Source organism: Vidua chalybeata, chromosome 5, assembly GCF_026979565.1.
Source record: "Vidua chalybeata isolate OUT-0048 chromosome 5, bVidCha1 merged haplotype, whole genome shotgun sequence".
Classification (NCBI taxonomy): domain Eukaryota; kingdom Metazoa; phylum Chordata; class Aves; order Passeriformes; family Viduidae; genus Vidua; species Vidua chalybeata.
The window spans coordinates 33,903,424-33,918,831 of NC_071534.1; the positions used below are offsets into that span (position 1 = coordinate 33,903,424).

At 37.2% G+C, this 15,408-nt stretch overlaps 1 long non-coding RNA gene across 1 annotated transcript; it reads left to right on the forward strand.

Moving 5' to 3' along the window:
• The first annotated feature begins 10,700 nt into the window (after positions 1 to 10,700).
• LOC128788793 (uncharacterized) lies at positions 10,701 to 14,665 on the forward strand. Its single transcript, XR_008431203.1, has 3 exons — positions 10,701 to 10,759; positions 13,801 to 13,890; positions 14,444 to 14,665. It is a non-coding gene; the product is annotated as an uncharacterized LOC128788793 (long non-coding RNA).
• Positions 14,666 to 15,408: the final 743 nt, after the last annotated feature.

The window sequence follows — 15,408 nt, forward strand, 5'->3', positions numbered from 1 at the left end:
ATAAACAAGAAGCAAGAATGTCTTAAATCATATCTGCCATATATTTTGGAAATTATGAGCTTTGTTTATACTTATATAGTCTTAAATTGACATGCTTAGAAATTTCAGGCTTGCTGGTGAATTCAACAGACTGCAATTTCTTTTCTAATCCAGATATAATTTGGATTAAATCATCTGGATAAGATAGACATTTACCACACAAAAAAAGAACCTGGCTGTATTCTGCAACACTAATCACGCAGAATAACACCATGTCATTACAACACTTTGCTACATTTTCAAGGATCAGTATTTGCAAGAGTAATCACAGGAGAATAGGGACAAGAATAAATTTAATTTTTAATAAGCAACAATCTGGAATCTCTTTATCTAAAAACTTTACCTGGACAGTATGAAAAAATCACTATCCTGGGATATTAGGCATAAAAAGATTCAAACTGATTTTTTAAATGAACATTAAACTCCTCTATGCATTTCAGTTTTTTAAAAAAATAATTGAAACCAGAAATGGCAACATTTTAGATAATGCGAGAAAAGGAATCCATTATACATAAAGTTTCACCTAGAGATCTAATTAGCATAAACTACTGATTAACTCAGGTGAAGATATTTTATAAATGGCTGGTTTGTCCATTTAATATCACAATAATTATTTAATAATTAATATTTTTGTATCATGGACAGACTTTTGTTCACTAAAGTAAAAATAATTAAAAATCCAGAGGAATGTATATTAATGAGTGAGATTAACAAACAGTAGAGAACAGGGATGAGCTAGACAAAATTAATTTCTATGCTTCTTTTGGGAAATTAATACTACTACTCAGTAGCATTAGCAGGAATGACAATTACTTTGCTGATTCTCTGGCTTGAGAGCTAAGGGACTGGTTTTAGTACTGGGCTAAGTGTTCCACACATTACATGTCATCTTCTGCAAATCTTTACAGAAGTGGCCTTTTATTTCTAATTCCTTGATTTCTGAGTAGTTGGCCTGAATTTCAGACCTGCTAGGTGCATACAGATCCTTTTAACTGTAATCAAAGTGCATAGCAGTCTAAAAAATTACCTTTCAAGGTGTGCCAATTTGGTTAATCAGAACTTAAACAGCTCAAAGGAAATGATTGCTTGGAAATGTGGGCTCAGTGATGCTGCCTCCATTTCTTCTTTTGCAAAATGGAGATAACATTTTCCATTAATCGCTTAACAAGAAGCTTGTCATAAAATGACTTCCTCCTATATATTTTAATGTGAAAATATCAACTAAAAGGATGGCAGAGGAGTGATTTACAAACATTCTAGATAGGCAATTGCACACTGATTACTGCATATGGAGACTAACTCTTTCCAGATTTTGGTAATAAAAACAAAGTATGTGTGAAAAATTACAGTAGGGCTCTGCTAAATCATTTATCCACAGTGTTTGAATACCGTTTCCCATAAAGGAGCAGCAACACTGTCAGTCTTGTGACTACAGTACTGAGGAAGGTGAAAGATAGCATCTTTGGAATGAAATTGGAGAAATATGATTCATCCTTTTTGTCACTTGCCAAGCTTACCTTGACATTTATTTCTTTGCTGGAGTGCAGAACTTGTTTACATAAGTTTTCCCCATACAAATGCATCTGGATTTCCTCTGAACTGTCATCATCCTGCAGGGATATTCAGTCTACCACCTCATGGAATTTTCTTTTCTAATGACACTAAGGTAAATGGTACTGTAGGCCTGAATTCATGGCAGCCTCATATTTTGAAAACTTCATATCGCAGTGGGAACTCTGCAACCTCATCCTGACTTTAAAGGATGAAATCAAAACTTAGATGTGAGCTTGTTCAGACCTATCTGGGTGGCAGCTTTACATCTTAAGATGTTCTCAAATGACAAAACACTGCTGAATTACTGAAAAAAAAAAAGTGATTGTTTAATGTGGTATATAGGGTTTTATTATTTAGGTCATGTCAGTATGAGAAGGGCTGAAGCCATGTATTCCTGATCCATTTCAATTCAAATCAAAATGAATTTGTTTAAGCAAATCACTAGATTTTCTCTGCACAAGAAATATATACACAGTTAGGGGTCACTTCATTGGAGAAGAAGAGTAATTTTTTTAATTTCTCTTTTACTGCAGTTTATGTGATAGTACAACCAAATCAAAACTTGGTTCAGATTAATATAGTAGTGTACTGGTACAAGCATAACCAGCTTTAGCATTATTTAGGCCTTCTGAATGTATGTTCATGAGGGGTTTATATTTCTCACCAGGCAAGCATCTTAAATGTAGGTATATTTGGGCAGATTTTATGGTCCAGGCAAACTACCCTGGTGCCATACAAATTAAGGCAATTCTGTTCACCTTCACAGGCATTGTTGTGCAGTCACAAAGCAGTCACTATCACAATACTAAGGAAGCATGTCCATAGTCTAAAGCATACTGATCCCTAAAATGCATTCCATTTAGATATCTATCTGTATTCACAGGTATGCTTTTTACTTCTTTGCCAAGTACTTTTGTCTTGTGATCACATTGACAAACCAAACCCTTCTAGATTATTGCACATTATCGGAAAAATAAAATAGGGAATATTTGTCTCATTTAAACAGATCACAATTCTCATGACAGAAGCATCTAGGCATTAAGCAACATACATAATAACCTTTACTTCTTACTATGTCATGATGACATCAGAAAAGTAACCCATTTTTTTCCACAGCCTCTGTATTGCTTAGCAAAACTATTTAGTCCTACCTATTTCACATTTATAAAGTGAAAGACGCAAAATAAGTAAGAATGTATTGTTGCAAGATCTTCAGTGACAGTATCATCAGAGGCACATTATACCTGTAATTAGTTCAAGGAGATCTGAAGCTGCTGTAAGATATAATTTAACTGAGATAATTGTAGCCTGGATTGTATCTCCCGTTATTTGTTGTGTTTGGCAAAGATGACTATGTATTTTTAATTTCTATATTTTGTATACATCTGTTTGATTTTAATGTTGTCTGTAATTAACTACATAAGTTGCTCTTTATTTAGTGCTTTTGCTGTATGGCTGTAAGCCAAACTACACAAATAAGTAAACAAATGGGCCCAGGGGGTTGTGTGAATATATGTTATCTGACAGTCCTCAGGGACCCATGCTTCAAAAGGGATGTGGGGTTTTTTTCATTTTGTCTTGTTTTGTCTAGTTTAAGGTGTATTACTTCCTTAGAGTGGTACCAAATAGTTTTTAGATAAGGTTTTAGATAAGGTTTGCTCCTATCTCTTTCTGTGCTAAACTTCTCCCAGAATCCATGGACTATTTCTGATTTTTGTGTGTGACACTTTCAGCCAGGTGATCAGAAAAACCTTACTGCTAGGGAACTAAAGAGATTAAGGACTAATTCTCATTTGCATTTCCTTCCAGCCATGATTAGGTCTCCATCACCATGTGGCCTTTTCCTTTAAATAAACTGTTCAATGCCAAAAACCTGAAACGTGTCAAAGTTCTGGCAAGACTCTTTCTACATTACATCGTTACAATTTTCTATTCTGATTAAACTTTTGGGGTGAAATAGTTCACTGTGTGTACTGATATATCTTGATTTTTGGATATGGGATAAAACCAGCTATTCCATAACTCTCTGGGTTTGGTTTGTACTCAGGAAAACAGGAAAAAACAAATGGAGCTGGTGCATGCTGTGAGGGAAACTCTCACACGTGCAGTGCAATGCAATGCTTCAAGAGTGCCAGCCACTGGATCCAGTGAGAACCCTGTCTGTGAGGAATGGTCAGCACCTAGACAATATAAAGCAATAACAACAACCAAAAAATTATTTGTGCACATTTAGGAATGCTGTTTTGCTCATATACATTAGGTACACATACCCTTACAGCAAAGGAAAGCTACTGTTTAAAATTATTCCTGTGTACCATGGAAGAGAACGAAATCAGACAGTGAAGAAAGTCCTTTTCCAGAGAGCATAGCCACAGGACCCTTGACAAGGGATCCTCCTCTTTGCAAGAGCACTAGACCAGGGTATATATTATGTCACAGAAGAAATTCTCTAACTTTGACTCAGACAGTTCAAACAGAAATAAGTCAGAGTACTGTGCAGCAATAATTGCTAGCTGAGGCACTAATTGGAACAAATTGCCCTTGGGGGGGAAATTAAAAACAAAGGGATAAGCTTCCCATGATCTTTGCACTGCTGTATCCATTTACAACAGCAAAACAGTGGGCAGGAGCAGCAGTGGTCTCAGAATCAGCTATGAAATCTAACAGGTCACAGCAGGAGCCATGAGGCCACTCTTTAGGAGGGAGAGAATGAAACTGGCTTAAAGACGTATGTTGTTCTTGGATTAAATGCCTGAAGAAAAAATATTAAACCTTTAGGTTTCTCATTCAATATAGAGATGATAAACAACCTGCAGTAATAAAAGCACCTTTCCTGTGAAAGGAACATACTCTAGTAAAGCAAGAAACATTGTTTGGTTTCTTATGTTCCCTGGAGCAACTTGTAAAAAATATTTTGGCACCTTCTACTCATATAATTTCCCACTGCCTAAATTATTAACTGAGAGCAAGAAATTGCATCTTCTTCTGACAGAGTCCTGAAACTCAGAAGTACACAGAGTATGACTTATGGGGCTAAAATGTACTCTGGGATCTTTAGGCATAGTCAGCCTGCTACATTTCCATTTTGCTCGTTTTCAAAATCTATTTGAATAATGTCACTGGGTGATTCTACTCCACTGGATTGCCCATGGACAATACATTCTATTTTTCTGGGAAGGAGATCCTTTTTTGTCTAATTTTCTGGGTTCTGTCTTGAATACATGTTTGTAATGACACTACATAGATAACTTAGCCTACGCTGAGTTCCTGTATGTATGCAGTGATAGTTCCCATCATCCTTGTTTGTTTACTTTACCCTGAACAGCAAAGAGTCAGCTACTAAAGTCAGTGTGATAATGTCTGAAGGACAGAGTTGAATTTTGATTTTTTTTTTTTCCATTCTGAAATCTGTTATCCCAGAGGTGCTATCACTGTTTCTCTTGGGCTCAGCCTTGGCCAGCAGTGGGTCTGTATTGGAGCTGGCTGAAATTGGCTCTGTGAGACATGGGGAAAGCTTCTGGCAGCTTCTGACAGAATCCATCCAGTAGCCTCCCTGCTACCAAAATCTTGCCATGCAAACCTAATCCAAGGCCATACTGAGGACATATCACTATGCATTTGCCCTGGTTTTACATTCTTACATAAACTGCTATGGCCATGACAGAGACAGGATACTGGGCTGAGTGGACTCTTTGGTCTGACCCAAATTCATTATTCCTCTGCTCCTGTATTCTTCTGATGACTTGATTTTCTGTTTCATTCACTCAATCTCCAGTCTTCAGGGCCCATTACATTCTTATAAAGGAAATTAGATAGACAAATTATTCTTGACAATTCCTCAAGGGCTACTGCTCCTTACTACTTGCTTTGTTATCCTCTCAGGATGCATAGAGACAGGCTGGGATACCTCTTATTTGCATTTGCTTTTGATGGATACTAATTTTTTCCTATGAAAACAGCCAGTAAACTTTTCTATGCAATAACTCTTATTTAGCTTACTAGATAAAAAGTGCTAAATTATTGCTTGAATAATTGCTAAATTCAGCAAAGATAGATCTGAGGCCTCGGCATTTAGTGACCTGTTTGGGTTGTTTATCTGAAAATGATGGTGTATGAGTTACACTGGAACACCTAAATTTTACAGCAGAAATGTGAACAGTGTCTTTGATCATGATGTATCAGAGCAGACTGTGACATTTGCTTCAGAAGAGAAAGTTACTAATGTTGCTGCCATCTTTTAACCCATCCTTGGACCTCCATTTTACAGTTAGTTGCAGCACTCTAAAAAATACCACATTCAGCCACTTTCCTAAGTGTTGCAGAAGAGGCAAACCAGGAATCATAAGACACACACAGTACAACAATCATGGATTCAGTTTTGATTGGAGGGTCAGAACATTTAGCTCTGACTGTATGGAGATGCCAAATCCCACACTGCAAGTACCAGTGATACAACAAATTACTCCATTCGTTGGTTACTGCTGACATGGCCTATTTCTCATTCAAAGACAATATTAGGTCTTCAAATTCCTCCTATTGACTGTTGTTTAGACAACTACAAGATTTTAAGACATCTATTGCCGCTGTTTTAAATAAGCCATCAGTAACATTTTTGCTGGCTGTGTATAACTTAACTTGCTAGTTTTGTTTCTCTTAACATGGTAATTATACAGCTTCTAAGAACACCTTGAGAGAAAAGGAATTTCAGAGAAGTCATGGTCAATGGGAGTTTATTTTAAATTTTTAAATAGGTTTTAATTCTCTGAAACTCTAGCTAGGTCTGTGCATCTTTCTTACATATTTTTACCAGGTCTGTATGTGGATAAGTATATAGCTCAACAAAATACAGGTGAAATTAATTAAATCATGGTGGAAACATGGTTTTATTCTACATCATTAAATTCTTTAAGCGTAATGTATTCCTAAGACTAGGCCCATGAGAAAAATCTTAAGGTGCTTCTGCCCAGAATCACAAATTGAGGTAATTAACATCCCTTGCCATTTTTTTCTTTCATTATCATTTTTTCTTATTCTTACCTTGCAAAGTGAAATGGAGAGCGTGTTTATATCAACATTGTTACTAATAGCTTGATGGTGCCATTATATTATGGTGCCAGTGTATTATCATGACATAACTTATAAATTGCTATACAAATTGTAAGAAAACCACGTGATTCATCAGAATATCCCATATTCTGAATTGATCATTTTTCATTGTGTAGCTTTAATGAGATTGAAAAGTTTAAATCTTTTCATTCAAAAGCAGAAATTGGCTGAAGGGGAAAATAATAAATGTTTGTTCTCTAAGTCAATGATTTAATTCAAAAGATTGAATTATAAAGTTATATATCCTTAGAATAACTTAATGAATCTCAGATGCTTTTTAAATTAAAAAAAACAAAACAAAACAAAACAAAAAATACAAACCAACTTCTGGACTGACCCAGAGTGCCCATATCAATTAATTGTTGGGAGTTTGATTAGCCAGTTCATTGAAATTTGTTTGTTGTTTTAGTTTTATTCAGCTTAGCTGAAAGTAGAAGTATACAATACAAAAAATGGAACTGTCACTCTGTTTCTCTTTTGTTTACATCTGTTTTCTTTGTTGCTAGACAACATGTTGTTTTTTAGTTGATTTCCCATAATTTAAAAAATCCCACTATAGCAGATAATATGAGAGAAAGTAAAACAACATACTGTCTCTTTTGTCCTAATAATGGGGAGGTATTTGTCTGGATAAGGACACAGTTGCTTCTTAGTATAAATTACTTAATTATTTTCAGTAGGGCTGTTGTGTGAGCTCCAGGACTACGCAGTCTAATCTGAAGCAGAACTCTCAGTCTTTGAAAGAATGTTTCTGGGTATGATCTTCGCAGGACAGACTACTAGGTCACCAGGGACTGGGCAGATTGGGTTTTATTAGTACTTTTTGTTTTGTCTTAGAAGAGAATGTGAATAATAAAGAAACATCATTTTACAGACATTGTTTTCTATGACCATATACTTTTAATTCTTTGTATTTTTAGGCAGAGAAAAGGCCACTGCCAAAAAAAAGATAGTCTTCACAATAGCTGAATATAGCACTTGCAGCAGAATTAGTGAGATTTTTAATAACAGCCTAGTTTTTTTAGTGACAAAAAAAGATTTTATGCTATCAATGTAATCCATGAGGTGGTAAATATCAGTAAATTTTTAATGTGTACATTTCAGCGGTGCCTTTTCAATGGAAAAGGGGGAGAGTGGCACCCCATTAGTACCATCTAATGCAGCTAGAACCACGTTGTTGTGTACTCACAGGGCAGTTCCATCCTCCTGGATAAAAATAAATTTAATTCCATCTAAGTTTGTATATGGATGGACAAGCCTGTGTGCATGGCTTTGCAAAGAGCTCTCCCTCTGCATAAACACTCTCTGAAAGCCAAAGCTGGAGGCCAGTTCAGTCAAGATATATACCGGTTTAACAACAAATTGTACTTAAGATGTTTTTTTTAATTGACATATCTGTGAACAGTGAAACCCCTACTTTAATCTGGATTGTATCAAGCAATATACTCACAACTTTGTGGGAAAACAAGCCCTGGCCCTACCCAAATCTTGTTCCTCTGCACAGAGTTTATAGAAAACTATGCAGCAGCCTGCATTAGTTACAGTGCAATCAAGGATTCACTAGGAGGGGAGAAAAGGATTTGTCCTTATGTGACCTCTGCATATTATACCTGTAATTACTTGTGGGAGATTTCAAGATAACATAAACTGAAGTTATATTGGAGATGGAGGTAGAATTATCACATAAATTTATGTAAGTTTAAGGAGCACATTTTAAATTCTTAATTCATTTTTTTTTTTTATATATCCCTATTAGCCAAATGCTTGCAACAGTCCAAAGATGAGCAAATGCCAGTATAGCAAGAGTAAATTTAGCATCCACCACTATGCTAATAAAAAAGTTTTCCAAAACATAAGGCACAAGGAAGGGTGATTTCACGGTTGTTTTGTTGTTATGGGTGTTTTTTTTGCAGATTTTCCTCTGGAAAGATAGAATGATCCTCTTGGGGAAAAAAGAGGGCTCACGTAGAAGCTTTTTCCAGGGCAAGCAATACACATATACAAACCTACACATACAAACACAGAGAGATATATACCCTATGTTGCTCAGAGCCATTACATCTGGCTCCAGCAGAAGAAGGCCTGTCAAATGAGTCTTTCACTGTGCACATAGGGAAAGCAGAAGCAGAAATAAATATTTGAATAAATGTTCAAAGACATGCTGCTCAGCACTGATTTTGAAGTAGCTTACTTCCAAATGCTTGTTGCATGTTTGCTTACGATGTTGTACTTTATTTTCTTGTCTCTGTCTTGAATCATATTCTGTCTTTTCCCCTCTGCCTCCATTTATTTGGTCCTTACACCCCTCCAGCCTTTTTTGGTAAACACCATAGTAAATTTTAATGCAGGAGCACATATGACTTCACTTTATTAAGCTTTTAGTGCTCAGCAATACTAGTATAAACATTTCTGGTTTTACATTTTTCTCTCAATTGTTTAATCTGCTGTCTGTTTAAACTAGACACCAGCAGGGTTGCAGTCCTTAGCAGGCAATCCCATTCCTCCAGTGAGTATGCCTATTTTGTATGAAGCATGTGATGTTAGAAAGGTTTGTTAGCATATACAACAATGAGACAGGATGCCATCTATGGTTTTTGTTGGAGCCTATTATCTTACACAGTAGCTACAACCTGAAAAGTGTAATTTAAATACCTCAAAGTTCTTCTTTAGTGTGGTGCAAGATATTTTTATATGTGCAACTCCTGTTATTATCAGTAGGATGTGTATCTACTTTGTGCCCTACTCCTGGCATGGTACATTAACAAGGAATTTATAGCTGCACTCTAAAAGAGCAAGAATTTCTGTATAAGCGCTGATGAATATATACTGGAATATCTTGTTTTTACCATGTTCAAAGGAAGAAAAGTCTGGCAAAGAAAAGTCTGTACTTGATGTACAGCTTCAAGAGCAACAAAGGAATAATGTATAGCTGAAATGCCTCACCATCAGTGAAAGGCTCTGAAAAGCTGCAGCAGCACATAAATTAAGAGCCACCCACCATTCTGTGCCAACTACGACTTAGTTGGGAAACTATGTAATGATTAAACAATGAAATTAAACACATAGGACCTGGTACATTTAAATATTTAAATGCCACTTTTCATAACAAATCATACTAATGTATAACAGTGAGTCTGACCTTGCTTTAGGATGGCCTATGACATTGCAAGCAAGACAGATAACTTTGTGCATTCCTCTGCATCTTCAGTTATGATCTGTGTTCTCCCATAAAGGTAGGTCTACCTATATGAGATCTTGATTATGAAATTTCTTTGGTTTTATATATTTATCCAGGATATGACAGGAATTTTTAAGTTAAATGAATCGGCTTTCATATAAGCATAAATCTCAAGTAAATCCATTGACCTCAGTAATGCTACAGGAAAATGCAAGTCTGTCTCCTTGAGGCCTTCTACTTAAAAGTTTCTTCTTAATATTTTAACTACTACTCACATTATTTTATTGGACAACTCCATGGCTTTTTTCAGTGGAATTATTTCCCCACTTTATCTGCAATTCAGGTAAACTTCACAGTAGAAAGTTCACTCAGATGTCCTTCAGGAAAGAGGGATTACAGGCAGGAGAAAACCTCCATCAGAAGAAAACCTTTGAGCCAGCTGTGTAAAAAAGAAAAATACTGCTATGCATATCCAACAGAAGTCTATACTTCAAAATGGGAGGGTCAGTAGGAGTCTATTCAGAGGCATACGGAGCGGGAGTTCTCAATCTTTTAGTGTTTTTTTGTGTCAGCAAAGAGCTGGTTATAAGATGTTGGCCCCACCTTGTTTCCATGTCAAAACTATATTAAAAGATGCATGTAAATACATTAAGTGCTTTCCTAAAATTAATTCCCTTGAAAGCCATTGCATGACTGTAACAGCATTGTGCAGTCATTGAGTAACTTGCTACCGTCTGTTTATGACACATCTACAGGGGATTGGTAACAGCTAAGCTCACTTAACTAAGAGGTCAAAACAGCAAGAAAAACAAGGTAACTTAGGGTCTAACTCTGGATAACAGCTCGAGTCCAGATCAACATTTTCCACAGATCTCAACTCAGGTGCCAAGCAGAGCTGAACCAGACTTGCACTGTCACTGTCTTAGCCAAGGTTTTGTGCAGCAGGAGGGGGTGGGAAAAAGCTCAGGCTGAGACTATGCTGCTGTAAAGGTCACTAAAGATTGTCAGGAAATGTCTCTTAGCTGAAACTACCTTTGAAATCATGTTAAAGAAAAAAAAAAATAGTGAAAATGGATCATTCTCACAGAAGTCGTTTATCACAGGGGCATTTTCTCTTGGAGCGAATTAATCTTGATGCAAGCTTTTTTAACCAAATTTAATCTTAAAAACATAGAATTTGTGAAACATGCAATAGTCCCTGGGGACTATTACTGTAACCCCACCCTGACACCTGCACATCTTCTCTTTGTTCAGATATTGCCCCAGGGAAAACATTTGCCCCCGCATGCAAGCCTAAGAGTTTATAAGGATTTTCTATCATGCCTGTTCTGTCTCACAATTCCAACTTTTCTTTTAAATCTGTGTAAGTGTATATTAAGTGTGTGCTACGGTCTACTGACACATCCAACATCATCTTCATCATTCATTCTTTTTCAGTCATTCTTGCTTTTATGTGTGTGCATATGTGTATGTGAATCTAGCCTGCCATCCATCCATCTGTCCATCCGTTTGTCCATCCATTCCTTCCTCCCTCCCTCTCTCCCTCTCACTGGGACTGTTGGGCAGCAAGGGTAGTAGAGACATATGTCAGTGTGGCTCAGCCTGTGGCCCTCTCACTCCTAGGCTGAGAGGTCATGTTCAAATCTCATTTCCTGATGCTGTGGACAGAAGTCTAAACAGTTAGTGACTTCATCTCTCAGACAAGATATTGACCTGGGGCTTCTGGATGTCAAAGATTTCAGGGAATATTTTGGAAAGAAAGGGGAATAACCCCAATGCCTTGGCCAACATCCCAGTTTTCAGCAGAACTAGCATCAAAACAGAGTGTGATTAATGCAAAGTACATAATGGCTGCCACATATGCCTTTGCAAGAAGGTCTCTTGCAAACAAGCTTTTTATTCTTTCTTTCTGATTCCAGTTAAAAATCAAAAATTTTCTTTAACTGTAGGACAAGCATTGTAAAATATGTTGGTGCTCTAGTTTACAAAGATTATCCTGACTTATGAATATGTTTTCACTGCCAATTTTAAATTGGTATAATTTAAATGCTTTCAGACTTCCATTCCTCTTAAATAACACTGCAGTCTGTTGTCTGAACTTACTTTCTTCAAACTCAACACCACTGCTCTGATAATCTCTAAAGACAGAATGGTACTTACTGTTCAAAGATGGCATTTTGAGTGTAATAATAAGCTTTTCTCATTCCTATTGCTCTTGAAATTTGATATAGCTAATACTGGAGAAGCTTAAGTGACCAAGTTTAGTTTTATTTTCAGAATTATACTCTCTCCCAAACTATGTGTTTAGAAAATCACTATGTTTTTGCTAGCAAGCACATAGGAACTCAGACTGAGGCTCAGACAGTTCCCACACTGATCACATGCACTTCAGACTTAGTACAGAGAGAAACTGCATTAGAAGCAAAATGTTACCATAAAAATGTATCTTAAGCCACAGAAAAAATTCACTTTTCCAGGTGGTGACGTTAGCCAGATGGTGACTGTGGTAGCCATTTGGGGCAGTCAGCAGCAGCTGACAGCTCCTGGATGGGGAAAGGAATGCTTTCTGAGATCATAGAATATCCAATATTGGAAGGGACCCAAAAGGATTATCAAGTCAAACTCCTGGCCCTGAATAGGACCACCCCAAGGGGTCACACCACGTGCCTGAGAGACTTGTCCAAATGCTTCTTGGATTTTGGCAGGCTTGAGATCAGTGCCTGCCCCTCTTCTTGCCCTCATAACAAAGCTGTAGACTGCTAGGAGGTTTCCTCTCAATCTCCTCTTCTCCAAGCTGAAAAATACCCACTAGCTTTGTCCTTGCAGGAATTAAGTTTCTAAAGAGTGGGACATGAATAAATTAAATGACAGAAACTTGCTCTGCAAAACTGTAGGAAGTACAGAGGTGAAATATATCCAGTTCTGAGATGCAGCCTTAGCTCTGCCCTGATGCCATCTTGGCCAGCTCTGCATGCACTACCAAGCTGCAGTTGCATCTTGGAGAGAAACCATATGACCACTGCAGTAAAATACTTGCTGTAACACCTTCTCTTTGCTATGGCAGAGCTCAACTCCTCAGACACAGTGAGCAGGACACACTTATAGCTGGCTAATCTTCAAGTACTCGGGGTGTTGGCATGAGGTTATTTACCCCTGTGATTACTTCTGTCATTGCAGCTTGGCTAGACCAGGTGAACAGGCAGTGCTTCCCCAGGATGAAAGGCCCCAGTGTTCTGCACTACAATGCCTGGTGTGGCACTGCACCAGGGGCTGTCAGTCCAAAATACTTTTTGGGTGGTTTGTGGTGGGACTCATGGGGAAAATTCTTACATATCTACTTACACTTCCTAAAATCTTCTCTTCTATTTTGCATTTTCTCTGTAAAGTCCATAATGCTTTTCATGCCACATTTCATTCTCTTCATTAATTTTTATAGAAATACAGGTGATATGCAGGTCAACAGAGTTTTGGTATCAGTGATATATAACATCAGGGGGTTATGTTGTTTTGGTTTTTCTTATTATTTGCATCATTTCAACAGGAAAATTGTTGAATTTTCCTCCACATGACCAGGAGTTGGACTTGATGATGCTGATGGGTCCCTTCCAACTCAGCATATTCTGTGATTCTGTGAAAGCATAGAGAATAACTGCAGTGGACAACAAATTAGTTTCTGAATGTTACTGGCATTTAACTAGCACCTACACTTGGTAAGGCAAAGCTACAGAGATTGTGAGACAAGTCGTGAGAAGTGAGGCTGAACATTCACATAAACCTTGACAGTCACCAGGAGAAAAGAGGTTATGGGAGACGACTCTTGGGGAGTTCAGCACCGGCTTCCAACTTCACATCCACTGAATGATGAGTGCTTTGATGAAGATTAAAGAGATGACACTAATGAAGGCTGTTACCTGGTTTTTCAGTAACTATGTGGAAGCTGGAAGACCTAAGGCATTTATTCTAAGACTGCAAAGCTACCAAGTCTGCATATTGTGACCATGGGGCAATACACAGTAAGTAGCAGAGGAGCACAATGAATTTGCTTCCCTTTGCCTCCCTGTGATTTAGAAGAAAATAATATCACAACTTTTCCAGCCACAGCCTCCTGCCTACCCTACCAATGGTAGAGAAAGAGCTAATTTTCCAGGGTTGGGAAAATGTCATTGAAACAATGGGAACACATCTTTACTGTGAACACAAGTGGTTAGAAAGATCCATAATAAATCTTCAGAATAAAACATTTTTCTCATTTAAAAAACCCCAACTTTTTAAACAAAACCCTATATTTTTAAGCTTTTTAAAAGTCTTAGAGGGAACACTTTCCTAGACTGGCATATGCATATTGGTGTTGTTGCCAGACTATTTGAGGAACCACCTATTTTTTCTTTTCTTTCTGGAGCCATTGGGATGCAAAGGCAGATGTGAGCATAGCTTGAAGATTTTGCACTGCCTTGCGAAGTGACTGTTTAATGTGTATTTGTAGACTGATACTGGAAACACTTCATAATTAGTCTGTATTAAAGCCAAAATATTTTTGTTGTGATATTTGAATGTTACATTTTACAGATGATTTGTAAAACAGAAAGGAAAATGTTACCAGGAAAGAGGGTAAGGATAAAAATATCTCTGCTGATTTTGAACTGCCAGACATAAAGGCACTTACCAGAGCAGACTGTGGAGATGTGCACCCAAAGGAGGCCTTAAGGGCATGCTTTGATATTATTTCAGATTCAGAGGAATGTCTGCTTTGTGCTAATTTGTGTAAGTGTAGTTGGCTTGCATATAGACTTTAAATAAACTACATATTTTAAATAAACTTGCCAGTTTTGAAAGCTTGAGTAAATCATCATCTACATAAGAAGTAACAAGCACAGACATTTCTATGAAGATTTTGTCCATGAAGAAGATTCAATGTGCTGACCATTCTTACATGGACCACAGATTGAACTATCATTACCTTTAGTGTACAATGTGGTCAGTATGCTGTGAGTACAAAGTGTACACACAAGTGAGAAAATCTAGTTTGGCCATAAGATGTTATCATGTGGCATAAGATGCCTGTAACCTAGACCATAAAAGCATCCATACAGTACAGTAGAGCCTGGCAAGTAAGTTTTAGGTCCTTCTATGTCCTTACACTTCATAATACAGTCTTTTGGTATTTGAAGGCTGCAAACATCTTGTATGCTTCCTGAATCCACTTCTAGTCCTTCTGCCCTCTTCTGAAAAGTTACTGCCTTCACTTATTAGCTTCTGCACACTCTTGACCAAGTTCGAGGTTGTCCTCCTTTTTTCCTATTTTTTCTTTCTTCCAGTTAAGTTTCTATACTTGCTTTTCAAACATAGCACAGGAAGGCCACTGAGAAATATCTGATGAGCAAGAAGAAAATAGTAAATGAGAAAACCCTTTAAAGTTTTTTCCATAAGGATATAATTAGAAGTATTTAATTTGCTTTAGATGGCTCATTCAGGACAGTTCAGCAAATCCCAGTATTATGAACACATGAAGGACATGACCAAAGGACATGACC